The sequence below is a fragment of the Notechis scutatus genome, chromosome 1 (genome assembly GCF_049901735.1).
Source record: "Notechis scutatus isolate UNSWTSFEM ecotype Mainland chromosome 1, rNotScu1.2, whole genome shotgun sequence".
Classification (NCBI taxonomy): domain Eukaryota; kingdom Metazoa; phylum Chordata; class Lepidosauria; order Squamata; family Elapidae; genus Notechis; species Notechis scutatus.
The window spans coordinates 229,913,620-229,924,000 of record NC_142009.1 but is presented as its reverse complement, the minus strand read 5'-3'; positions in this window follow the sequence as shown (position 1 = coordinate 229,924,000).

The following is a 10,381-nucleotide window of genomic DNA, read 5'->3' as shown; positions in this document are numbered from 1 at the left end:
TATCAGTAAAGTACTGATTTCTTTCACATTCACAAAGTAAATCATTTTTGCTAGGCAAACGTAGGTTACAAGACAGTATAGCACTAATAAAAACTTCTATTTTGGAAAGAAACCTGCCAATGTTTTTATCAGATGTTGCTATCTGCTGCTATGTATATTCAGCATAGGGAAAGAAGATAGGCATACAAAATGCAGTTAAATGAATAGAACCCAAAGGCTAGCTGAAACAATAGGAATAAAAAGGCACTCAAGTACTTGGAAAGCTGACTTACATATATGAGTACAGATTTAAATAATATGAATATAATTGAAATACAAATACATCTTACTAAATAAATGCATAGATTCCTAATACATAAATGAATAGATCTTACTGGAAAGGAGAAGACTTTGGCTAACTTACTGCTGACAAACATCGGTCTTTGCTTTTAACTCTGGTCTTCAAATACACCCTGTCTTTTATAACAGCTGTTCAAAGAGAAGATTGCCCTCTAAAGGAAGAAATGCAACACCTCAGACATTGATTTATTGAGCCAGTTTGATGTTGTCCCATCTCAAAAGACACAAAATGATTTACCATATACCAAAAATAACATCAACCTTAAACCAACAGAAAAAGTGAATTACAAAAATAGCCCTGAGCTAACCCACAACTATTCATCAGAATTTGCCTTAACATAATTGGTAATATTCCAATGTTTATACATCTTGAGGCTGCCATTAAAAGCTGTTGGTTTTAAAGGAGAAAACATGTTTATATTCAGTGGTGGGATTCAAAAACGTTTACCACCAGTTCGGTGGGCATGGCTTGTTGGGTGCGCTTTGTGTGTGTGCACACACTTTGCATATACGAGCGCGCCAAACACGCACTTTGCTCAGGCACAGAGGCGTTTGCACAGGTGCAGAGGCATTCCAACTCACCTCCTGCAAGCCTGCACTCTCCCGGTCACTTCAGCAGCTGCCGTACGGCACTCTTCTGTGCCGCGCAAAGCAGCTGCGCTTCAAAAGCAGAAGATAAAGGTGAGTATGGGATCCCGGGCAGGTGGGTGAGGCCAACAGCAGAGTAGCAGAGAGAACTGGTTTGGTCTCCGCTGCTCATCACCAGGCCGAACCAGTAGCATACCGCCACTGTTTGTATTGGTGCTGCTAAGGACAACTTCACCAATCTTCTGCATGGGCTGGGGAAAAGGAGAAAGCAAAAGCCTTTTTGTTTAACAAGATTTGTACAGCTAAGTCCTTGACTTATGACCACAATTGAGCCAAACATTTATATTGCTAAGCAAAACAGTTAAGTTTTTATCTGAGCATTTTATTTTATTTTATTAATTTTTATTGGTTTTTAAGATGAACATAGACAAACAAAACATAAAAACATCAAACCATCTTCCATATATATACATACGGTGTGCCGGTTGGTTTACAAATTGTTTTGTGCTTCCATTTCATAGTCTTCAATTACAATTACATTGTATATATTCTCATATTTTCAATCAAGTACTAAATACATTAAAATCATTGTTAATCAATCATTTGACTATAGTTTTATTCATTCATGTTTTACGAATAATCATATTTTACTTAAATTGTTTTGTGACAGTTTATATTATCATCTCAAATCTATCCTACAATCATTTTGTTGATATAATAAGAAAAGAATACATCTTTATATATTTATTATTTTCTAAGAATCTACATATTTCATTACCATGTTTTATTTTCTAACCATTGATAGAATAGATCCCAGATTTTATAAAATTGTTTATCATCTTGTTCTCTGATTTCAAATGTCAATCTACTCATTTCAGCACATTCCAATATTTTCTTAATGATTTCCTCCTGTGATGGTATTTTCTCATTTTTCCAATTTTTAGCAAATACAATCCTAGCCACTGTTAATAAATTTACAATCAGGTATTTTAATTCTTTACTATATATTTCAGGTAAAATTCCCAATAAAAATATCTCTGGTTTCAAACCTATATGCTTTTTTGTTATTTTTTCCAACCACGTGTGGATTTTAGTCCAATATTTTTTAGCATCCGCACAAGTCCACCACATATGGTAATATGAGCCAGGTGTCTGATGACATTTCCAACATTTTTCCGATTTGTTCTTGAACATTCTTGCTATTCTTGTCAAGGGAAAATGCCACCTGTAAAACATCTTGTTAGGGATAACACTGTTTACCCTAACTGGTTTGGGTAAAAATAATAAATAATGGTATCATGGTTTATTAGTTAAAGTGTGTGTAACTTTAACAGCAAGAATGTAATTAAGGGTGTGGTTGTAAAAGCACTATATAAGAAGCGAGGCAAATGCAGCTCTCTCTCTCTCTCTGGCTTACTGATGGATGGATTGATGACTGTGTTCTTGCTGAAACGGGGAGTGAAACAGGAGTTTTGATATTTTTCTCAACGGAGAGAAGATAAAGATTGACTGATTTATTGTAAGTGAACTGACATTGGCTATTCAACACGGACTTTGCAAATAGAGTATCCCCAACAAGACTTGACTGAAATTGATATATGACTAATGGACCGTTTATTTGACTATGCTATAATTCTTAAATGGAATAAACTATATTTTTGATAGCACAAGCGTATCTGTATTTTTACTGCGTGTTAACTAGAAAACTTATCTCACACATTTACCTGTCTTCCTATCTGACTTCGCTGTACATTCTGTTTAGTTTGTTTTCCTTAACACCCGTTGGAGAATCCAGGCTTAACACATCTTATACAAATTTTCTTTATATGCTGTTGACATTGTCATTTTATAATTTTGAGACCACAATTTTTGCCATTTCTCTAGGTCAATCCCATATCCAAAATTCTTCCCCCAAGCAATCATTGTTTCTTTGACTTGTTCTTCTTCTAGTTTAATTTCTAATAAATATCCATATAATTTTTTAATCACCTTTTCATCAGTACCTGTCAAAATCTTATCTAGATCAGTCAGTTTATCATAGAAACCTTCTGTTTTAGAGTCTTTATCATACCTTGAATGTATTTGCGCATATGAAAACCAATTCATCTTTATACCTTGTTCCTCTAATTTTTGTATAGATTTAAGTTCACCCTTTTCATTCAATATTTCACCCTATCTAACTGTTTGTTCCTTTTTATATATTATAGGATAAGAAAATGCTTCAATAGTTGATAGCCAGACTGGAATTTTCAAATAACATTGCCTTTTAGTCTTCTCCCAGTTTAACCACAGAGACTCCCACATATAATGTCTTCTAAAATACCCCTGTGATTTAGTTCCTTTATACCATAGAAAAGCATGCCACCCCAACAACATATCAAGTCCTTCTAATGTCAACAATCTAGCACAGTGGTCTGGGAACAGGGGTAAATTACCCCAAATGGGGTAAAACTGAAAATCCTGGGGGTAATGAGGACGGTCGCGCTGGCATTTTATTTCCGACATTCTGTTTGTATAGTTTACATACACAAGGACCTGATGCAGTGCAGAGCTCAGAAAACAACGCGAGCCGAGGTGGCTTCAGCTCCGCTTGGCTTCGCTTTCCTCAGTCCCAGCTGCTTTCAGTCCACTCGGGAGGAGGAGGAGGAGGAGGAGGAGGTGGTGTGGTGGTGGCTGGCGTTGTTTTCTGGGCTCTAGGCTCGCAGGCTCAGAAAACACGCGAGCCGAGGTGGCTTCAGCCCGCTTGGCTTCGCTTTCCTCAGTCCCAGCTGCTTTCAGTCCACTCGGGAGGAGGAGGAGGTGGTGGTGGTGTGGTGGTGGCTGGCATTGTTTTCTGGGCTCTAGGCTCGCAGGCTCAGAAAACAACATGAGCCGAGGTGGCTTCAGCTCCACTTGGCTTCGTTTCCTCAGTCCCAGCTGCTTTCAGTCCACTCGGGAGGAGGAGGAGGAGGTGGTGGTGTGGTGGTGGCTGGCGTTGTTTTCTGGGCTCTAGGCTCGCGGGCTCAGAAAACAACATGAGCCGAGGTGGCTTCAGCTCCGCTTGGCTTCGTTTCCTCAGTCCCAGCTGCTTTCAGTCCACTCGGGAGGAGGAGGAAGAGGTGGTGGTGTGGTGGTGACTGGCGTTTTCTGGGCTCTAGGCTCGCAGGCTCAGAAAACAACACGAGACGAGGTGGCTTCAGCTCCACTTGGCTTCGTTTCCTCAGTCCCAGCTGCTTTCAGTCCACTCGGGAGGAGGAGGAGGAGGTGGTGGTGTGGTGGTGGCTGGCGTTGTTTTCTGGGCTCTAGGCTCGCGGGCTCAGAAAACAATGTGAGCCAAGGTGGCTTCAGCTCCGCTTGGCTTCGTTTCCTCAGTCCCAGCTGCTTTCAGTCCACTCGGGAGGAGGAGGAGGAGGTGGTGGTGTGGTGGTGGCTGGCATTGTTTTCTGGGCTCTAGGCTCGCAGGCTCAGAAAACAACGCGAGCCGAGGTGGCTTCAGCTCCGCTTGGCCGCTTCCTCAGTCCCAGCTGCTTTCAGTCCACTGGGAGGAGGAGGAGGTGGTGGTGGTGTGGTGGGTGGCATTGTTTCTGGGCTCTAGGCTCGCAGGCTCAGAAAACACACGAGCCGAGGTGGCTTCAGCTCCACTTGGCTTCGTTTCCTCAGTCCCAGCTGCTTTCAGTCCACTCGGGAGGAGGAGGAGGAGGGGTGGTGTGTGGTGGCTGGCTGTTTTCTGGGCTCTAGGCTCGGGCTCAGAAAACAATGTGAGCCAAGGTGGCTTCAGCCCGCTGGCGTCTCAGTCCCAGCTGCTTTCAGTCCACTCGGGAGGAGGAGGAGGAGGTGGTGGTGGTGGTGGCTGGCATTGTTTTCTGGGCTCTAGGCTCCGGGCTCAGAAAACAACATGAGCCGAGGTGGCTTCAGCTCCGCTTGGCTTCGTTTCCTCAGTCCCAGCTGCTTTCAGTCCACTCGGGAGGAGGAGGAAGAGGTGGTGGTGTGGTGGTGACTGGCGTTGTTTTCTGGGCTCTAGGCTCGCGGGCTCAGAAAACAACGCGAGCCGAGGTGGCTTCAGCCCGCTGGCTTCGTTTCCTCAGTCCCAGCTGCTTTCAGTCCACTCGGGAGGAGGAGGAGGAGGTGGTGGTGTGGTGGTGGCTGGCGTTGTTTTCTGGGCTCTAGGCTCACGGGCTCAGAAAACAACGTGAGCCGAGGTGGCTTCAGCTCTGCTTGGCTTCATTTCTTCAGTCCCAGCTGCTTTCAGTCCACTCGGGAGGAGGAGGAGGAGGTGGTGGTGTGGTGGTGGCTGGCGTTGTTTTCTGGGCTCTAGGCTCGCGGGCTCAGAAAACTGGTGCTTAACACAGCTACAACGAATGCCAAATTTGTGTGTCTTGCACCACCCATCAGGGTCCATCTCCTGTACTGCCGCTGCACTGCTACTGAGGGTCCATCTCCTGTACTGCTGCTGCACTGCTACTGAGGGTCCATCTTCTGTCTGTCAAGTCTTCCAGCGTTCTGTCCTGTCAAGGTACGAGCAATGGCTACCCACTCTAGCTCTAACTACATGACCTTAAGCCTGGTTTGTTCCTTTTTGCACACCACCTACAAAAAAAGCCCCCCAACTCTGCCTTGGCTGTCTCTAGCAAGCACATCATTGCCAACACCACTCTGGCAGCCATTGATAATGATGATGATAAAATCCTCTGTGAGATAACAAAAATATAATGCAACTTGCTAGGCACGTTGGACACCTAACTACTCACTATATACCACCCCATGGCTGGTGTGCAATGTGTTCCAGCAAAAATAGTGCACATCTTTATTAAATTTGGTGCATCCTGCTAGTTCGGTACACAGCCTGGCAGCCATTGATACTGATGATATACCCTGCTAATTCGGTACACAGCCTGGCAGTCAGGGTTACAACTTTTCCAATCAATGTCTTTTTCACCCTTCAGATGACATCAATTAGAAAAAGAATATACCAGGAAGAATTCCTTGATTATGGGTTTACCCAAATTGACGACAAAGGAATAATGAAACCACAGTGTGTTGTTTGTTTGAAAGTACTGACTGCAGAATCTTTCAAAAGAGTCAATTGAAGAAACACTTGGATAATTTGCACCCACATCTGGCTTCAAAACCACGGGAATATTTTGTCAATTTGGAAATGTCTGTCAAAAGACAAAGATTGGACAGCAACTTTAGAGGTACATTCAATCAATGTTCAGCATCCAAGGCTAGCTTTGAAGTGGCCTGGTTGATTGCCCGAAACAAAAACCTTATACTATTGGTGAGGATTTGGTTAAACCAGCAGCTTTGAAAATGGCAGAGATTATGTGTGGTCAGAATGAAGCCAAGAAACTAAATTCTGTGCCCTTGTCTGCAAGAGTTGTTAAAGAAAGAGTTTCTATTTTAGCAAAAAATGTGAGGCAACAAGTTATTTCCTCAATAAAAGAGAGTAAATACTTTGCTATTCAGCTAGATGAGACTACGGATGTTAGTAGTAATTCTCAGCTGATGGTATATGTCCGCTACAAAGGTTTACATTTAATTGAAGAGGAATTGTTGTTTTGTTCTCCTCTCGACTTGCGATCTCGTGGAATTGATATCTTCAGTAAAGTTAATGAATACTTTAATGACGTCAATTTAAAGTGGGAAGACTGCCTTGCTGTGTCTGTTGATGGAGCTCCAGCTATGTTGGGTCATGTTAATGGTTTTGCGGCTTTTGTGAGAGAGAAATCCAAAAGTTGAAGTAAACCACTGTATTATCCATCGCCAGGCACTGCTTGTGAAACATTTAGAACCTACATTAGAGGCCGTCATGCATGATGTTATCAAGATTGTCAATGTTGTCAAAGGGCATGCACTAAACACGCGATTATTTCGTGAATTATGTAAAGCTGGTGATGCTGAATATACAGACCTACTTTATCATACAGAAGTGAGGTGGCTCTCATGTGGAAATGTTCTGAACCGAGTGTGGGCTCTCAAAACTGAACTTGAAAGTTTTATGGTTGAGCAAAAGCATGTTCTTGCAGAGAAGTTTACAAACCCCTTGTGGGTTGCACATCTTGCATATTTAGCAGATATGTTTGAGCATGTTAATGTATTGAACAAAGAATTGCAAGGAAAAAACATAAATATAATTTCAGCCAGAGAAAAGATTTCTGCATTTGGATCAAAACTTTTATATTGGAGACAAAAAGTTGAACAGAAAAAGATAGCTACCTTTTCAAAGTTAGCTTTGTTCTTGGAAGATTGTGAAAATATTACTTTTGAAGACATCAAGGATACAGTTATAAGGCATCTTACCAAACTCAAAGAGCGGTTCTCTGATTACTTTCCAGATCTTGATTCACATGCTGTCAGTTGGATTGTAGACCCCTTTAAATGTGAAATTTGTGTTGTACCAGAAGAGCCTCAAGGGTTGGCAGAGTCACTTCTTGAGCTTCGATGCAATAATGAAGCACAGATTACATTTGAAAACAAAGCAGATCTGTCAAATTTTTGGATGTCAACACCTGCAAAGGCCTTCAAAATTGCACATGAGGAAGCATTCAAAAAGTTGCTGCCTTTTGCAACAACCTACCTTTGCGAACAAGGATTTTCCACTCTTACGAACATAAAAACAAAGAAAAGAAATCGATTGGACCCGGAAGACTGTATCCATATTGCTCTGACATCAAAATGTCCCAATATTGATGATCTCGTATCCAAGATGAAGCAACATCATTTCTCCAAAACCTGAAGTTTTCAAGTAAGTTGAAGCTTTCAAAGTAATTTTAAATACATCCAATAACATTTTGAATTCAAATAGTGTATGATTTCCTTCCTTTCAAATCAAGGGGGTAACGTCGGTGTTTATAAATTTTTTGGGGGGTAAAAGGTAAAAAAGTTCCCTGACCCCTGATCTAGCATTTCTTAATGTTATCCATTCCTTAACCCACATCAAATTTGTAGCTTGGTAATACAACTCCCAATTAGTCAAACCAAATCCTCCTCTTATTCTAGCATCTTGCAAAAACTTTAGCTTTATTCTCTCTTTCTTTCCTTGCCATATATATTTCAACACAATTTTATTTAAATCTTCAAAGTAATCTTTTCCAAGCCTAATTGGAATTATTTGGAACAAAAATAAAATTCTTGGTAGTATATTCATCTTGATTGTTGATATTCTCCCTATTAATGACAGTTGTAAATTTTCCCATTTTGCCAAATCTAATGCTATCTGCTGCTTAAGTTTGATATAATTATTCTCTTTTAGTGTACTGCATCTTGCATCAAATGTATCCCCAAGTACTTAATCTTATTCGTTACCTGAATTTTCAATAGACCACAATTGAGCCAAACATTTATATTGCAAAGCAAAACAGTTAAGTTTTTATCTGAGCATTTTATTTAACCATGCTTCGTCCTGACAGCATCACTGCAAACCAATAATTTTGAAAGCAAAATTTTACCAAGCTGCAGTGGAGATGAACCCCCAAAAGAGATCCCTGAAACATTGCTGGAGGAAGACTCAGTGTGAATCTGACTGGACATAAGCAAGAGCCTATTTCAGGAATTATTTCATAGAGATAAAAGTGGCAAAGGTCAATGTTTCTTTGCTCTTATTGTATTTACTGATAGCCATTCAGTGGCCCTATTTAGGATGTCCTATTTCCTATTGATTGAGGGGCCCAGCAGAACATGTGCTGGACCATTGTGAAGATTATTCAGGCTACCTGGTGGGTAAAGTAGTTCAGATTTGCTCTGTCTTGGATTCTGACTGGGCAGAGCAGGCTAATGCTGTGATTTGGGATGAATTTGAAACAGTGACTTCTGAGGAAGTGGACAGGGATCTCTGTGCTGTCGGCTCAGATATCTGCTTACTGGGTCCAGGTCCCTCCTGGGTTTTCAGGGATATGACCCATGCAGAAATGTCAACCTCTTTGATGGAGCAAGTGGTGACTGCAATATGGAAAGAGGCATTGGTTGGATCTGCAGACAAGGATGAAAAATCTGGAGGAAATAAATTATCTTGACCCATCTCAGTAGGTTTCAGGCTGAGATTTAATATTGAGACAGATTTGATGATCTGTTGGCAGAACCAGAATGGTAATGGTGCATCCACTCTTGTACTCTTTAATCTCTCAATGGCTTTCAATATCATTGACCATGGCATCCTTCTGAGATGGATCTGTGAGTTGCGGATTGGGAGCACCATTTTACTTTGGCTCTCTTCCTTTCTCTGTGGGCTGATTCAGTAGGAGCTGGTTGGAGAGATTATCCCCTAGTCCCTTATTTGTGGGGTGCCACATGTTCTACTGTCTCTCCCCTCCTTTTCAACATTTAAATGAAATTGTTGGATGAGCTCATCTGCCACTTTGGGACTCGATATCATCACTGATATATACTGATGATACTCAATAATACCTTTCAACTCCAGGCCTGCCAAGTAAGGCTGTCACAGTTCTATCCCAGTGTGTGGAACCTGTGCAGGTTTGGATGGAGAGGAACAATTTCCAATTCAATTCTGCCAAGAGTGAGTGGCTGTGAGTGGATCACCCAGATTTGGGGATGTTCCAAGTTTGACCTTGGATGGAGTTGCACTTTCCCATTCAACAATAGTGCACAATTTGGTGGTCTTTGTGGACTGATAGTTCTTGTTCAATGAGCAAAAGACAGATGGGATTAGGACAGCTTTCCCAGCTTCATCCGGTACATCAGTTGCACCCTTTCCTAGATTGGAAGCCTTCCAGGCAACTATTCATGCTCTAATCATCTCACAGCTAGATTACTGCAACATGTTTTACATATGGCTGCCCTTAAGACTGCCCAGAAGGTTCAGCTGGTCCAGAATTCAGCAGGGTAGACAGTGACGGGCATGCTTTAGTATGCCCATGTAACATTTCTGCTTTGCAAACTTCATTGATGGCTTGTTTGCTTCTGGGAATGACTCATAGTGCTGGTGGCTACCTATAAAGGCCTGCATAGCACAGGGCAGGGGTGTCAAACTCACGGTGTCACATTGTTGTCATGTGACGAATCACAACTTTTTCCTTTGTTAAAATGCGGTGGGCATGGCCAGTGCGTGATGCACCCAGCATAAGGCCTGATTACCCAAAGGACTGTCTATTTTCTACTGTATCTGCCCAGCCAGTTTGAATTGGCAGGTTTGGTGTATTCCAGATTCCATTGATTAAGCAATGCCATCTGTTTAACTCTGCAACTGTGCTTTCCCTGTAGCAGCAGCTATCCTCTGGAATGAGGTACCCTCCAAATTTAAATAGCTCTTGCCCTGTTGGTATTTTGAAGAGTTCTTAAAACCTGCCTCTTTACCCAGGCCTTTGGAGAGAACAGTGAATGGCCCCTTCTTCCTTTCTATTCCTTTCTGGTTTTCTTTGCCATTATTATTTAGTGCTGTTTTTGCATTTTGTACCATTTTTTTGTTTTTAAATGTTTTAACAGTTATAAATCATCTGAAATTGCTGCGGGTCAGGATATA